The sequence below is a fragment of the Stegostoma tigrinum genome, chromosome 2, assembly GCF_030684315.1.
Source record: "Stegostoma tigrinum isolate sSteTig4 chromosome 2, sSteTig4.hap1, whole genome shotgun sequence".
Taxonomy (NCBI): domain Eukaryota; kingdom Metazoa; phylum Chordata; class Chondrichthyes; order Orectolobiformes; family Stegostomatidae; genus Stegostoma; species Stegostoma tigrinum.
This window is the reverse complement of record NC_081355.1, coordinates 155,930,465-155,947,087: the sequence shown is the minus strand read 5'-3', so window position 1 is coordinate 155,947,087 and position 16,623 is coordinate 155,930,465. Positions and strand designations below refer to the sequence as shown.

Below are 16,623 nucleotides of genomic sequence, written 5' to 3'. Positions count from 1 at the left end.
TAGTGAAAACTGAAGCCAGAAACTCATTTAGGGCTTCCCTTATCTGCTCAGACTTCACGCAGAAGTTCCCTACACTATCCCTGATCGGCCCTACCTTCTCCCTGATCATTCTCTTATTCCTCACGTATGAGTAAAATGCCTTCGGGTTCTCCCTAATCTTTCCTGCCAAGCCTTTATCATGCCACCTCCTGGCCATCCTCAGTCCACTTTTGAGCTCCTTCCGAGCAAGCTTGAAATCCTCTAAAGCTGTGCTAGATCCTCACTTCCTCCATCTTACGTAAGCTGCCTTTTTCTTTTTGATGAGAAGCACCTCTGTTCCCGTCATCCAAGGCTCCTTAATCTAACCCCTTCTTACCTGTCTCAGAGGAACAAATTTATGCATGACTCGCAACAACTGCTCCTTAAACAGTCTCCACATGTCTGGGAGCAATTGCTCCACAGAAAGGGCACAACAATCTGTACTTACCAACTCCTGCCTGATAGCGTCATAGTTTCCTTTTCCCCAGTTAAATATCTTCCCCTGGTAACTGCTCCTTTCCCCCTTCATGGCTATGGTAAATGTGTGGCTGTTGCAGTCACTGTCACCAAAGTGTTCTGCCACCGCGAGATCTGACACCTGTCCTGGCTCATTGCCGAGCACCAAATCCAAAATGGCCTCTCCCTCGTCGGCCTGTCCACCTACTGAGTAAGGAAACCCTCCTGAACACACCTGTCAAAAACGGCTCCATCCAAACCATCTGCACGAAGGAGGTTCCAATCTCTATTGGGAAAGTTGAAGTCACCCATAACAACAACCCCGCTACGTTTGCACTTTTCAACAATCTGCGGCTTATGAGTTCTTTCATCTCCCTACCGCTATTTGAGGGTCTGTAGAAAACCCCCAATGAGGTGACTGCTCCCTTGCTGTTCCTAACTTCCACCCATACTGACTCAGTTGACAAACCTTCCTCGGCAACCGTCATTTCTCTTGCTGTGATGCACTCTTTGATTAGCAATGCTACACCCCCTCCTCTTGTTCCCCCCTCCCTGTTCTTTTCAAATGTTCTAAACCCTGGAACATCTAGCAACCATTCCTGCCCCTGTGAAACCCACGTCTCCGTTATGGCCACCACATCATAGTCCCAAGTACTGATCCATGCTCTAAGTTCGTCACTCTTATTTCTGACACTCCTTGCATTAAAGTAGACACATTTTAACTGATCCCTTTGTTCCATCACATGAAAAACCTTCCCGGTAGATTCACTGTATCCTGCTACTGCCTCATCTACTACTCGCCCCCTCCCCCCTCAGATATGTAGCTCTGGTTCCCACCCCCTGCCAAACTAGTTTAAGCCCTCCCGAACCACTCAAGCAAATCTCCCACCCAGGACATTTGTCACCCTCCAGTTCAGGTGCAACCCGTCCTTCATGTACAGGTCCCACCTTCCCCAGAAGGCATCCCAATGGTCCAAGTATCTGAAGCTGTCCCTCCTGCACCAGCTGCGCAGACACGTGTTAAGCTGCACTTGCTATCTTGTGGCAGCAGTAGCAAACCTGAGGATGTGGAAGCTTTGGAAAGGGTGCAGAGAAGATTTACTAGGATGTTGCCTGGTATGGAGGGAAAATCTTACGAGGAAAGGCTAAGGGACTGGAGGCTGTTTTCATTAGAGAGAAGGTTGAGAGGTGACTTAATTGAAACATATAAAATAATCAGAGGGTTAGACAGGGTGGATAGGGAGAGCCTCTGTCCTAGGATGGTGACGGCGAGCACAAGGGGGCATAGCTTTAAATTGAGGGGTGAAAGATATAGGACTGATGTCAGAGGTGGTTTCTTTATTCAGAGAGTAGTCAGGGAATGGAACGCTTTGCCTGCAACGGTAGTAGATTCACCAACTTTAGGTACATTTAAGTCGTCATTGGATAAGCATATGGACGTACATGGAATAGTGTAGGTTAGGTGGGCTTGAGATTGGTACGACAGGTTGTCACAACATCGAGGGCCGAACGGCCTGTTCTGTGCTGTAATGTTGTATGTATGTATGTACTCTACTCATCCTGCTCTTCAGTTTCCAACCTAGCTCTCTGTAATCCCTTTTCAGATCCTCAATCCCTTTCCTGGCTATGTCATTGGTGCCAATATATGCCACGATTTATGGCTGCTCACCCTCCCCCTTCAGAATCTTGCAGACCTGATCGGCGACATCCCAGACCCTGGCACCTGGGAGGCAACATACCTTCCGGGAGTCCCGTTCCTGACCACAAGATCTCCTGTCAATCCATCTAATTATTGAGTCCCCTACCACTAGCTTTTTTCTATTCTCCCCCATTCCCTTCTGAGCCACAGTGCCAGGCTCAGTGCCAGAGACCTGACAACTATGGCTTTCCCCTGGTAGGCCGTCCCCACCAGCAGTATCCAAAGCGGTATACTTATTGCTGAGGGGAACAGCCACAGGGGATCCCTGCTCTGTCGGCTCCCTTTCCACCCCCTGACTGTAACCCAGCTGTCCTTATCCTGCGCCTGAGGAGTGACCACCTCCCTGTACATCCTCTCAATTTCCCCCTCAGCCTCCCAGATGATCCGCAGTCCATCCAGCTCCAGCTCCAGTTCCCTAACTCGGTTTTCGAGGAGCTGGAGTTGGGTGCACTTCCCGCAGATGTGGCCAGCGGAGACATGTGTCGTATCTCTCACCTGCCACATTCTGCAGTAGGATCATGTAACTGTCCTAACATCCATACCCCGCTAATCTGAAAGCTCACACAGTACTAAACTAGGAAGAGAAACAAAAAAAAAGAGAAAACCTGAAAAAACTTACCCAGTCTACAGCCTCTTATTAAGGTTAGAGGTGGTCGGTGGGAGGGAGACCCTACGGTGTAGGGTCTCAGGTTTAGAACACACCCACTTAAAAACAATCACTCACCTTCCCAGCAAGTTCCACTTCTTCCGCTCTCTGCTCCCGCTCTTCCTGCCGCTCTCTGCTGTAAAAAGGACCACTGGCTTCGAGGTAAGTACTTGAACAGCACTCACTTACCTTCCCGGCTGCCGCTGTACTGCAACCTCACTTCCGCCCGGCTCCCGACTAATGATACTAACTTTAAGTATCTGGTCTCTAGCCTACTTCCTGTGATGGCATCTCATACATAGCTTTCAGGGATTTTTTTCAACCTTAGGAAGTGAGTGGATTCTACTGATCTGAAGTAATAAGGTTGATCCTTTCCTCTGAGAGTTAATTTGTGTTGCTTTCAGATTTCTGCTTCACTCATCTGATGAATGGCTTTCTCTATAGCCTTCTTGCAACAGTAATAAATCTGAAAAAGACTCACCAGCAATTCCAACAATGATTCTGACTCTAATGCTCCAGTTATTTCTTTTCCCCACCAAAGATCATTAATAAAGTTATCTATGGATTCTCCTCAATCCTGATCTCTTCCTCTAAAACTTGTTTTTTTTTCAATAAAGTTGTTTGTTGTGAGTTTAAAAATAAAGGTTAAAGGCTTACAGAGGTTGATTGGTTGCATTTGTTCCCTCTTTCACCCCTTGGCAAGCTATAATATCTTCAAATACAAGCCCAATCAAATATAAAGTATATTAGCTTGTTCACTTTCTGATTTGGCGTATAGTTTGAAAGCAATTCCGTATTAAAGGAACTGTTTTCTCCATGATGTCCAATTCTGTGTGCTGTTTGGCCTGTCTCTGAAATGAAATCTTCCTTCAAATGTTATTTCTGCTGCCATGACTTCCTGATACGATTATTTATTTTCTTTGTTCTAACAGATTTTGTTCTGGAATATAACAATGCTACCACTGAATAAATGTTAAGCCTGAAAGTTCTCCCACATTTGCCATTCAAAATAGAAGATTCTCCCCTTTTGTGCATAAAACAGATAATTCATGTCTCATGAATGAAAAATGGAAGATTACCATCATTTTCATAATTTTTATTTTTAACTACACTGCACTAATTATGACTTTAATAAACAATTCTCATTTCTTTAACTCTTGTATGAAATTAATTCCATCCCTGTAGCTTTAGTAAAGATTCCCATTCTCATTCTGCTCTTCACAGCATGAAGATAGTTCCTGTTCCCGTGGTGCTATTATTAAACCCAATTGTTTCATGCTTCCCCCACCCCGGATGAGTACCACTGTCTGCAGTTTGAATAAACGCTTTTACTTTTGTAGCAATTTAAATAATGGATCCCCCATTTTTTTTCTGTGGCCTCAAAGGCTCCTTACTGTTTCTTCCATACAGTCCTATCTCATTAGGTTTTTAATCTTTACTGATATCACACCAATTCTGACTTCATACTGTTCCCAAATACACAATCGCATTTTAAATTTATTTTGACCTTGATTTCCCTTACTGTAGCTGTGCTTTATAGTCCCTTTCTGCTACAGTGGAAACACTCAATCTATGATATATATATTTTGCTTACTCCTAGATTTCCCAACTTAGATATCAAGCATTTTTTTAAAGCTTTCCCTTGCCCATCTCTCAATTTTCTCCATGGAACATCTAATGTCCACTTACTCTCTGGCTGACACATAACTTGGGACCTTTCCTACAAATTATCAGTGCCCGATGCAATGTGAAACTTCTTAAGTTGATTACTGTCCCATTCCATGGAGCTCCTAGTGCACAGTCACTGGTGAACATTTTTCACTAAGCCTCAAATGCTTTTTCCCATCAACCATACAATCTTGATATGAGGAACTGTTCTACAGGGTTCTCAAATATTTAACGGTTTCAGGCGCTGAATATCTGCATAAGCAGCCTTCTTAATGCCATGATAAAAGCAAAATGCAACGGATGGTGAACATCTGAAAATCAGCAGTGTTCTGAAGAAATCACATTAGATTTGAGACATTAACTCTGGTTCTTCACAAGAGGCTGCCAGACCTGCTGAGTTCCTCTAGCATTTTCTGTTTTTACTTCTTAAGGATGTATCTGAAGATTCTGCATATCTCCACAGCTGCCAGTGGTTTGTATGCTGCAGTTAAATAGAGAGCACACAGCTCACCACTATGTTGCAAGATTAATCCTCACTGCAACTCACCATAGTATAAAATATATCTGGTAGATTTGCTGCTACCTTGATCCTTTCTGGCAGACATTTTAAAAGAGAGGAAGTGTTTGACTGAGTAGTTTCAAGACAGTCCACAAACTACAGTGTTAGACAAATTGAGAGAAAATATTATGACAGATAGCATTAATCATTAGTTCAAAAGTTAATAAACTAAACATGAAAGTCAATGTGGATTTGTTGAGGCAAGATTTTGTCTAACTTGATTACATTTTTTGAAGACTTTAAATGCACTCTATGTGGATTTTAACAGCTCTTCTAAACAGATCCCATATGACAGATTTGTTGAAAAGAAAACAACAAACAGGCCTGAAGGGCCTGTTTCCACACTGTAGGGAATCTAATCAAATAACTTTCTGAAGGAATGAAACTGTTCCATCAAGATTCTATAATGAAGATTTTTTTTCTCCACAGTCTGTTGCACAAACCTCTAATTGTAGTGACACTGACACATTCGGGATTCCAGTTCAGTACCCCCGGAAGTGTTGTGAAAAATGCCACAGCCACCTCAATTCAAAACATGCAGGTCAAGAAATAAAACATAAGCAAAGTAGGAACGACTCAAGACAGAGGCAGTCTAAGTTGGAAGCTACATCTTCACTTGAGAAGCTAGCACCTCGGATGAGAAGGAAGGATAGAGTTAGGTTAATTGCAGAAGCATTTGACAGAAGAGATAGAAGAGACATTGAACACGCAGAGAAAGAAAAAATGCAGAGGCAGCTGCAAGAAGAAGAATGGGAAAAAAAGAAACTAGCTTTACGAAAAGCTCAAATTAAAGGTAGGAGAAAAGTAAGAGAGCCCTCCCCCCACTGTGTCTCGGCATATGAAAGAGCAACCAAATGCAATCCAAGGCAGCACACCCAAGGCAGTTGGCAGCATCAAAAAAGAACGGAAAAAACACAAAGCACACACCGTCGAAAAGGATATGCCGATAAACATGCCACACAGCACAGGCACAGACATCACAGGCACAGCTAGCCAATATAAAATTATAATGAAAAAGATACAATTATTAGCTCAGATAAAGAATTAAGAATATTTATTAACTGAACAGTCAAGGACCCAGCTACTAATTATTTAAAAAGTTAAGGGTTTTTTTCCCTAAAATTACTAAGCAATAAGTTATTTCCCCATCCTACAATACAATCCCTGCCTAGTAGTTTTTGAGCACAGCAGAAGTACCACGTTTATCAATTCACCATGATTTTTCTGATAAACTTAGGTCTTATATAAGTCAATTGAGATTAGGATTTTATTTGATAATAAAACAGAAAATTAAACAATGTGGTTCAGTGCATTGGTGCACTTGTTCAATTGTTCCACTCATACTATTCTAAATCCTGAAAGTTAAAAGATGCACTAAATACTATTGCTACATTTTAAAACTACTATATGGTACATTAAATGCTACATCTCAGTCTCAGACATAAAACATTTCTTGTTCCAGATGTTTCACCAATTTCAAAAATCAAGAATAAGAATTACATTTGACTAAGTTTTTAAATTTGTTTGCAAGTTTTTAAAAAATTTTGATTTAAGCCAAGCAAATAGCCATCACTGTTGTGAAAATATATCAAGCCCTTATAGTTTGCGCTTTTCTTGTTCTTTCCCAAGTGGTGTGACCTGTTTCTCGTTAAAGTTCCCATGTGAAAATATTTCCTTTTTGTTGATGCTTAGCAAAAATATGGGACTTCCGATGTGGATGAAATGTGTATATAAATATTATTCTCTTCAATCTTGTGTTTTCATTTTTTGTTTGCATAGTATTAGACAAAAATGGTTAAACACAGAACTGTAAAAGAAATCATTTATATGTAAAATAAACATGCTGGCCTTGAATGGCTCAATCATTAGATAAATTAAAGATAAATGTTTGGACATATTAACAATCATTAATGGGAGATGCCTCCTTATTTTGTTAATTAACCAATATAGCAGGAAACTTCTCAGTTGTCCAAAAAACAGACTAAGGTAATACTTAGAACAAAGAAAATGTTTCACAGAGCTCTCTGTAAAACCCTATTGAGGTGTGCAGCACTAATATTAATGAGATGAGATGATGTTGCTACCAATAATGCAGAATGGTAACAGTTTGTCTGTAAAGCTATAGTTTAACAATAAGACAAAGTGGAAATATAGGACGGAAATACAGAAAACAAATTCTGTATTCTGCATCTCATTGCCTCCTGAGATTTTCTGCCCCATTTGTTCAAAACTCTGCGGGTCAAGAATCAAGTTTTTCAGTTAGGTCAACATCCATGGCAGCAACACATGGTCCTGAGAAGATTTCATACTATTCTTTCATTTAAGTTAGACATTCCAAAATACTGAAAGTAGTCTATATCAAGAGGGCAGAACCGCCAGAGTAGATCTTGATGTATCTGACTACTAGAAATGCCTTTTTTAAAATCAGCTAAAATGTTTATGTCTAATTTTATTGTATATTTAAATAAATTATATATTTTTAAATTGTCAAGGGTTCCATTCAATTATACATAATATTATAACTTAACATTTATATAAGCTACAGGAGTGAATCAATGTTCCACCTGCCTGCCTCTCAGTTTTCATAAAAACTTGAGTTTGTCCCAATTTTAATCTACTGGGAGGGGCAGTCAAATTGGTTATTGTTGTTTGATGAATATTCTGGAAACCTGAGCTACCATTTGGAAACACAAATTTGAATCCCAGCTGAAGTCCAACAAGTCACTCAGAGAGAGTAAGAACTGCCAATGCTGGAGCGTAACACAGTGATAACACAGTGTAGAGCTAGAAGTACACAGCAGGCCAAGCAACAGCAGAGGAACAGAAAAGTGGACTTCTTAGGTTGGGAAAAACTGTGTTGTCTCTGAGGTATAAGTTCAACATGACCTCCTTGATCTTCTACTCAATATCTGTATTAATAAAGCCAAGAACATTGTACACTTTGTTTATTTTTTCTTCACCTGTCATGTCACCAATGATTTGTGTACATAATGCTCTAGATCCTTCTGCTGCTGCACCATCTTCAGCTGAAAATTTTAAACTCAATTAATTAAATAAATTTGGAATTAGTAAGTCTCACTATTAGTTCAAAATAAGCTACCAAACTGGCATTAAAAAAAATCCAACTATTCATTAAGATCCTTTAAAGAATCTGTCAACCTTACTAGATCCGGCCAACAGAATGCCAAAGTGGTCTACAAAAATAGTTCAGAGATAATGGGAACTGCAGATGCTGGAGAATTCCAAGATAATAAAATGTGAGGCTGGATGAACACAGCAGGCCAAGCAGCATCTCAGTGCTCCTGAGATGCTGCTTGGCCTGCTGTGTTCATCCAGCCTCACATTTTATTATCTACAAAAATAGTTCCAGGGATGAGGAACCTCACTTATGAGCAGTTGAAGAAGTTGGGACTGTTTTCCTTGGAGACAATAAGGCTAAGAGGAGATCTAATAGAGGTTTTGAAAATCATAAGCAGTCTGGACAAAGTAGATAGGGAGAAACTTCCCATTCATAAAAGGAACAAGAGGGCATAGATTTAAAGTGATCTCCAAAAGAAGCAAGGGTGAAGTGAAGAAAAACCTTCACTCAGTATATAGTTAGAGTATGGAATGTACTGCCTGGAAGTGTGGCGGAAGCAGGTTCAACTGAGGTATTCAAGAGGGTATTAGATGATTATTTGGTTAAAATAATGTGCAAGAGTATGGCAATGGATGATGATGCTCATTCTATCAAATGGCACAGGCATGATAAGCCAAATGACTGTGATGGACCTGGACAGGATGCTTTCTGTGATGCAGCTATAAAAATTGGTATAAGTCATTGTGGACATGCTGAATTTCTTCAGCTTTCCCAGGAAATAGAGATGTTGGTGTGCTTCCTTGACTGTAGTATCAACATGGATGGACCAGAACAGGCTGTTGGTGATACTCTGAGGAACTTTGAAGCTCTCAACCATTTGCACCTCAGCACAATTGATATAGACAGGGCGTGTCCTCCACTCCACTTCCTGAGATCAATGACCAGCTCCTTCGTTTTGCTGACAATGAGGGAGAAAATACTTTTCACTGTATCTTGGTGTATGTAACAGGAAAAAAATCAATTAAATAGTTTTCACTTGAGGTTGTTGAGATTGGTTGGCTCACCAAACTGGTTTTTTGTTTCGCAGATGTTTTGTTACTATGCTTGGTAACATCCTCACTGCAGCCTCCAGTGAAGCATTGGTGTGTTTTCCCGCCTGGTTTTTAAACTCTGGGGTCCGTTCAGATGGATTGCCTCACTTCTGGCTCTCCTTCGTAGTGGAATGTATATGGGGTCGAGTTCAATGTGTTTATTTTATAGCATGCTTCGTGGAGTGCCATGCTTCCAGGAATTCTCATGCTTGTCTCTGCCTAGCCTATCCCAGGATCTTGGTGTTGTCCCAGTCAAAGTGGTGGTTCTCCTTGTCCACATGGATTGAGATGAGTGAGTATAGAACATGCCTTTTTGTAGCCAGTTGGTGTTCATGTACTCTTGTTGTTAGTTTCCCTACTGTTTGTCAGATATAGTGTTTCTCTCAGTCTCTGCAGGGGATCTTGGAGATGACATTGGTCCCGTTCATGGCGGGGAAATTGGGCCTTTAGTTCAGGTGAGCAGTTGTCGTAGGGTTGACATGGGCTTATGTGCCACTCTGATGCCCAGAGGTCGTAGGAGTCTTGTGGTGAGTTCCAACGTGCTCCTGATGTTGGATAGTGTGATGAGTGTGTCGGGACGTGTAGTGTGTCTCTGATGCTGTTCGTGTAGGCATCTTTATCCCCTGGCAGATGGAGTTTAATTTAGATAAATGTAAGGTAACGCATTTTGAAAAGGCAAATCAGGGCAGGATTTATACACTTAATAATAAGGTCCTGGGGAGTACTCGTGCACAAAGCGACCTTCGAGTCCATGTTAAAACGTCCTTGGAAGTGGGTTTGTTGGTAGACAGTACTGTAAAGACGGCATCTCATATACTTGCCTTTATTAGTCAATGCATTGAGTATAGGAGTTGGAATGACGTGCTATGGCGGTACTGGACATTGGTTAGGCCACTCTGAATAGTGCTTTCAATTCTGGTCTCCTTACTGTAGGAAAGATGCTGTGAAACTTAAAACAGTTGAAATTAACCAGAACAGAACAATGCACAAAAGCACATTCCTCTCTGATGCACTCAATGCTTCTTACACTCAGTTCAAGCAGAAAGGCAGTGGAATGGTGTCACCTGCCCCTACAACCCTAGACACAACTGTTCCATTATTCACTGCTGCAGACTGGCCCAGATGGTGTTCCTGGCTATGCACTCAGATCCTGTGCAGAACAGTTGACAGGGGTATTTGCTGACCTCTCTAACCGCTCCTTCCTACAATCTGAAGTCCCCACCTGCTTTAAAAAGACCACCATCATGCCAGTACCAAACAAAATACATGCAACATGCCTCAACGACTACCGGCCAGTGACTTTGACCTCTATAATTATCAAGTGTTTTAACAGAGAAATATAGAAGATTGGAACAGGAGGAGGCCATTCACCAACTTAGAGCCTGCTCCGCCATTCTTCACAATGATTGTCCAACTGAATAGGCTATTCCTACTTTCTCCACAAAACCTTTGATCCCATTCACCCCAAGTGCTCTATGCTACATTGAATACACTCAATGATTTGGCATCAAATACTTCCAATGGTAACGAATTCCACAAGTTCACCACTCTTTGGGTGAAGAAATGTCTCCTCAGCTCCATCACAAATCGTCTACTCCAATTCCTCATACTGTGACCCCGAGTTCTGGCCGTACCCACCATCAGGAAGACCCTCCCTGCATCTACCCTGTCCAGTCCTGTTAGAATTTTGTAAGTGTTTATGAAATGCCCCCCTCATTCATCTGAACTCGAGTGAAAACAATCCCAACATAGTCAATCTCTCCTGACACGTCAGACCCGCCATCCCTGGAGTCAGCCTGGTAAAACTTCGTGCACTCCCTCAAGACAACGGCATCCTTCTACAGAAAAGGAGACCAAAACTGCACACAATATTCTTAGGCCCTGTACAACTGCAACAACACATCCCAGCTCCATACTCAAAATGTCTCACGATGAAGGCCAACGTACCATTTAACTTCTTTACCGCCTGCTGTACCTGTATGCTTACCTTCAGCGGCTGGTGCACAAGGGCGCCCAGGTAGCACTGCACAATCCCCTCTCGCAATTTACAGGCATTCAGGTAGTAATGTGCATTCTTGTTTTTGCTTCCAAAGTGAATAACCTCGCGTTTATCCAAATTATACTACATTTATCTTTGATCTGTCCACACACCCAACCTGTCCAGATCATTGATAATGGGAACTGCAGATGCTGAAGAATCCAAGATAACAAAGTGTGGAGCTGGATGAACACAGCTGGCCAAGCAGCATCTCAGGAGCACAAAAGCTGACGTTTCGGGCATAGACCTTTCATCAGAGAGGGGGATGGGGAGAGGGTTCAGGAATAAATAGGGAGAGAGGGGGAGGCGGACCGAAGATGGAGAGAAAAGAAGATAGGTGGAGAGGAGAGTATAGGTGGGGAGGTAGGGAGGGGATAGGTCAGTCCAGGGAAGCTGAACAGGTCAAGGAGGCGGGATGAGGTAGTAGGTAGGAAATGGAGGTGTGGCTTGAGGTGGGAGGAAGGAATGGGTGAGAGGAAGAACAGGTTAGAGAAGCGGAGACAGGCTGGGCTGGTTTTGGGATGCAGTGGGGGGAGGGGACGAGCTGGGCTGGTTTAGTGATGCAGTGGGGGGAGGGGAGGAACTGGGCTAGTTTTGGGATGCAGTGGGGGAAGGGGAGATTTTGAAGCTTTTGAAGTCCACATTGATACCATTGGGCTGCAGGGTTCCCAAGCGGAATATGAGTTGCTGTTCCCGCAACCTTCGGGTGGCATCACTGTGGCACTGCAGGAGGCCCATGATGGGAGAGGGAGTTAAAATGGTTCGCGACTGGGAGGTGCAGTTGTTTATTGAGAACCGAGCGGAGGTGTTCTGCAAAGCGGTCCCCAAGCCTCCGCTTGGTTTCCCCAATGTAGAGGTAGCCACACCAGCTACAATGGATACAGTATACCACATTGGCAGATGTGCACGTGAACATCTGCTTAATATGGAAGGTCATCTTGGGGCCTGGGATAAGGGTGAGGGAGGAGATGTGGGGGCAAGTGTAGCACTTCCTGCAGTTGCAGGGGAAGGTGCCGGGTGTGGTGGGGTTGGAGGGGAGTGTGGAGCAGACAAGACAGTCCCGGAGAGATTTGTCTCTCTGGAAGGCAGACAAGGATGGGGATGGAAAAATGGCTTGGGTGGTGGGGTCGGATTGTAGATGGCGGAAGTGTCGGAGGATGATGCTTTGTATCTGGAGGTTGGTGGGGTGGTATGTGAGAACGAGGGGGATCCTCTTGGGGCGGTGGTTGCGGGGGCGGGGTGTGAGGGATGTGTTGCGGGAAATGCGGGACACACGGTCAAGAGCGTTCTCAACCACTGTGGGGGGAAATTTGTGGTCCTTGAAGAATGTGGACATCTGGGATGTGCAGGAGTGGAATGCCTCATCCTGGGAGCAGATGCGGTGGAGGAATTGGGAATAGGGGATGGAATTTTTGCAGGAGGGTGGGTGGGAGGAGGTGTATTCTAGGTATCTGTGGGAGTCAGCGGGCTTGAAATGGACATCAGTTTCTAGCTGGTTACCTGAGATGGAGACTGAGAGGTCCAGGAAGTTGAGGGATGTGTTGGAGATGGCCCAGGTGAACTTGAGGTTGGGGTGGAAGGTGTTGGTGAAGTGGATGAACTGTTTGAGCTCCTCTGGGGAGCAAGAGGCAATGTAACGGAGGAAGAGGTGGGGTTTGGGGCCTGTGTAGGTGCGGAAGAGGGACTGTTCCACGTAACCTACAAAGAGGCAGGCATAGCTTGGGCCCATGCGGGTACCCATGGCCACCCTCTTTGTCTGTAGGAAGTGGGAGGAATCGAAAGAGAAGTTGTTGAGGGTGAGGACAAGTTCGGCTCGGCAGATGAGGGTGTCGGTGGAGGGGGATTGGTCGGGCCTGCGGGACAGGAAGAAGCGGAAGGCCTTGAGGCTATCTGCATGAGGAATACAGGTGTATCGGGACTGGACGTCCATGGTGAAAATGAGGTGTTGGGGACAGGGAATTGGAAGTTCTGGAGGAGGTGGAGGGCATGATCATGCTGAAGGGTCTCTGCATCCTCATCACAATTCACCTTCCCACTCAACTTGATATCATTTGCAAACTTGGAAATGTTACATTTTGTTCCCTCATCCAAATCATTAATATATATTGTGAATAGCTGTGGTCCCAGCACTGATCCCTGTGGTACCCCACATGTTACTGCAATTTGAGAAGGACCCATCAATTCCTACTGTGTTTCCTCTCTGCCAACCAGTTTCCTATCCATCTCAATATCCCAATCCCATGAGCTTTAATTTTGCACATTAATGTCTTAAGTGTGACTTTTGTCAAACACTTCCAGAAAATCCAAATATACTACATTAACTGGTTACCCTTTGTCAACTCTACGAGTTACCTCTTCATAGAATTCCAATAGATTTCATTTCCCCTTCATTAATCCATGCTGATTCTGTCTGATCCTGCCACTGCTTTCTAAATGCTCTGCTATAAAATCCTCGACAATGATTCAAGAGTTGTCCCCTCTACCTATGTTAGGCTCACCTACAGAGATAGTAGGAACTGCTGATGCTGGAGTCTGAGATAACAAGGTGTGGAACACGATGAACACAGCAGGCCAGGCAGCATCAGAAGAGCAGGAAAGCTGATGTTTCGAGGCAGGACCCTTCCTCAGTCTATAACTCCCTGCTTTCTCTCTACCTCCCTTTTTGAATATGGGAGTGACATTAGCCACCCTTCAATCTGCAGGGACTATTCCAAAGTCTATAAAATCCTGCAAGATGGCCACCAATGCATCCACTGCTTTTAGAGCTACTTCTTTAAGTACTCTGGGATGTAGATTATCAGCCCCTGGGTTTTTAATTGGCCTTCAATCTCAACAATTTTCCCAGCACCATTTCTCTACTAATATTCAACTCCCTCAGTTCTTTCCTCTCACTGAATCTTGCATCCTCCAACAATTCTGGTAACTGATTTATGTCCTCTTTTGTGAAGACAGAACCAAGGTATGTACTCAGTTCCTCAGACATTTCTTTGCCCCCTATTACACATTCCCCTGTTTCTGTCTGTGGAGTACCTACATTTGTCCCTACCAATCTCTTTCTCTTCATGTGCCTGTAGAAAATCTTATGGTCAGTCTTTATATTCCCTGTAATCTTACTTTTGTACTCTATTTTCGCCTTCTCAATCAATCCCTTGGTTCTTCTTTGCTGAATTCTAAACTGAAATCCTCAGATTTATTATTTTTTCTTGGCCAATCTGTATACTTCTTCCTTGGATCGGATACTATCTTATTTCCTTCGTCAGCCATGGATTACCCATTTAGCTTTTGCAATGGATAGGAATAAACAATTGCTGCAGTTTCCCCCAGGCATTCCTTGAATGTTTTACATTGCCTATCTACTTTCAGCCCTTTTTAGTATCTCTCCCCAATCTGTCAAGGCCAGCTCACACCTCGTATTCTTGTCAATTCTTTTAAGGTTCAGAATCCTAGACTCCAAATCAACAACCTCACTCTCATCTTGATTAAAAGGATTAACAGGACTAGTTTAGTTTGAGAAACCTGGCATGGAAGAGTTGAACATGATTCTATGACATATGACACGCTGGGTTATTGTTCAGGTGGCATCGTGGATATCTCCCCTACCTTTTTGGTGGAAGGCACTTCGGACAGTCCTGTGCTTCCCTCATTGCCAAACAGTAATTCCATTCTTCAGTATGAGTACGTCCTACTTATCCAGTGCAGCATCTTAAAAAAGTAATGTAAAATATGCTGTATCTTTTTCCATATGTCTTAGCATAAGGCACATGTGACTTCTGAGGGGCCTCCACATCCTTACTCGCCATCATTCCTGTTCCTTTTTCACATGTTTTTTCCAGATCTCTTACTCCTTTCCCTTCTTGTAGCCGCGATTTTTCAACTTTCTCTTCTCGCCTCGCTTCTCTGCTTTCCTCTCGGGTCCTCGGTCGTTGATTATAAAATCCCATCCGCCCCCCAAACATCCACGCCCTTTTTTCTTTCCTACCTTTCTCGTCCTGTGCCTCACTGCCCCACCAGCTGCCCCCAGTGACAATAAAAACCACCCTCGCCCATCTTCCGCTCTATCGCCGACACAACGGTGACAGCCATCACCCGAAGGCCGAACAAAAAGGCGCCAAACCCGCACGTGCCGCGAAGCCCCGCCTAACGGTCACGGCGGCTGCCGGCGCCTTCACCACACTGCGCCTGCGCCCCCTGACAACGGTCACCTGGCGCCTTCGCTCCTCCGACGACCTCACCACACTGCGCCTGCGCCCCCTGACAACGGTCACCTGGCGCCTTCGCTCCTCCGACGACCTCACCACACTGCGCCTGCGCCCCCTGACAACGGTCACCTGGCGCCTTCGCTCCACCGACGCCCTCACCACACTGCGCCTGCGCCCCAGCCAACGGTCTCCTGGGGGAGGCCGGCACACTCTCTGCGTCTGCGCGGCAGTGTACAACGTAGAAAGAAATAAATGGAACAGAAATTTTTGGGGAAAACTCAGGAGACCTGGCAGCACCTGTGTAAATCATAGGCGTAGAAAGAGAAAAACAGTTGGGTGGACGCAGGCCGCGTTAAAGGTCAGTTTGGGGGAAAATCAATATCTATTCATGGGGACCATTAGCAGCCCATGTGACAGCAAGACCGAGGAGGTTTTGTAAGGAAATAAAGTGTGAAGCTGGATGAACACAGCAGGCCAAGCAGCATCTCAGGAGCACAAAAGCTGACATTTTGGGCCTAGACCCTTCATCAGAGAGGGGGATGGGGTGAGGGTTCTGGAATAAATAGGGAGAGGGGGGGAGGCGGACCGAAGATGGAGAAAAGAGACAAACAGAGTCTTAGAAATCTACAGCATAGAAAAAGGCCCTTTGGCCCATCGCATCTGCCCTGGTCAAAAACAACCACCTAATAAGGTTCTGATAAGGTTCCCCATGGTAGGCTCATTCAGAAGGTCAGGAGGAATGGGATACAGGGGAACTTAGCTGCTTGGATACAGAATTGGCTGGCCAACAGAAGACAGCGAGTGGTAGTAGAAGGAAAATATTCTGCCTGGAAGTCAGTGGTGAGTGGTGTTCCACAGGGCTCTGTCCTTGGGCCTCTACTGTTTGTAATTTTTATTAATGACTTGGACAAGGGAATTGAAGGATGGGTCAGCAAGTTTGCAGACGACACAAAGGTTGGAGGTGTCGTTGACAGTGTAGAGAGCTGTTGTAGGCTGCAGCGGGACATTGACAGGATGCAGAGATGGGCTGAGAGGTGGCAGATGGAGTTCAACCTGGATAAATGCGAGGTGATGCATTTTGGAAGGTCGAATTTGAAAGCTGAGTACAGGATTAAGGATAGGATTCTTGGCAGTGTGGAGGAACAGAGGGATCTTGGTGTGCAGATACAT

The 16,623-nt window shown here is 44.2% G+C and overlaps 1 long non-coding RNA gene across 1 annotated transcript in view; it reads right to left on the bottom strand.

Moving 5' to 3' along the window:
- Positions 1-15,575, bottom strand: part of LOC132207059 (uncharacterized) — a 39,380-nt gene extending 23,805 nt beyond the window's left edge. The window contains exons 1-2 of the long non-coding RNA XR_009443278.1: positions 15,457-15,575; positions 14,855-14,956 (exon numbers count right to left, since the gene is read on the bottom strand). This is a non-coding gene — a long non-coding RNA (uncharacterized LOC132207059). The remainder of the gene's footprint in view (positions 1-14,854; positions 14,957-15,456) is intronic.
- Between the last annotated feature and the right edge of the window lie 1,048 nt (positions 15,576-16,623).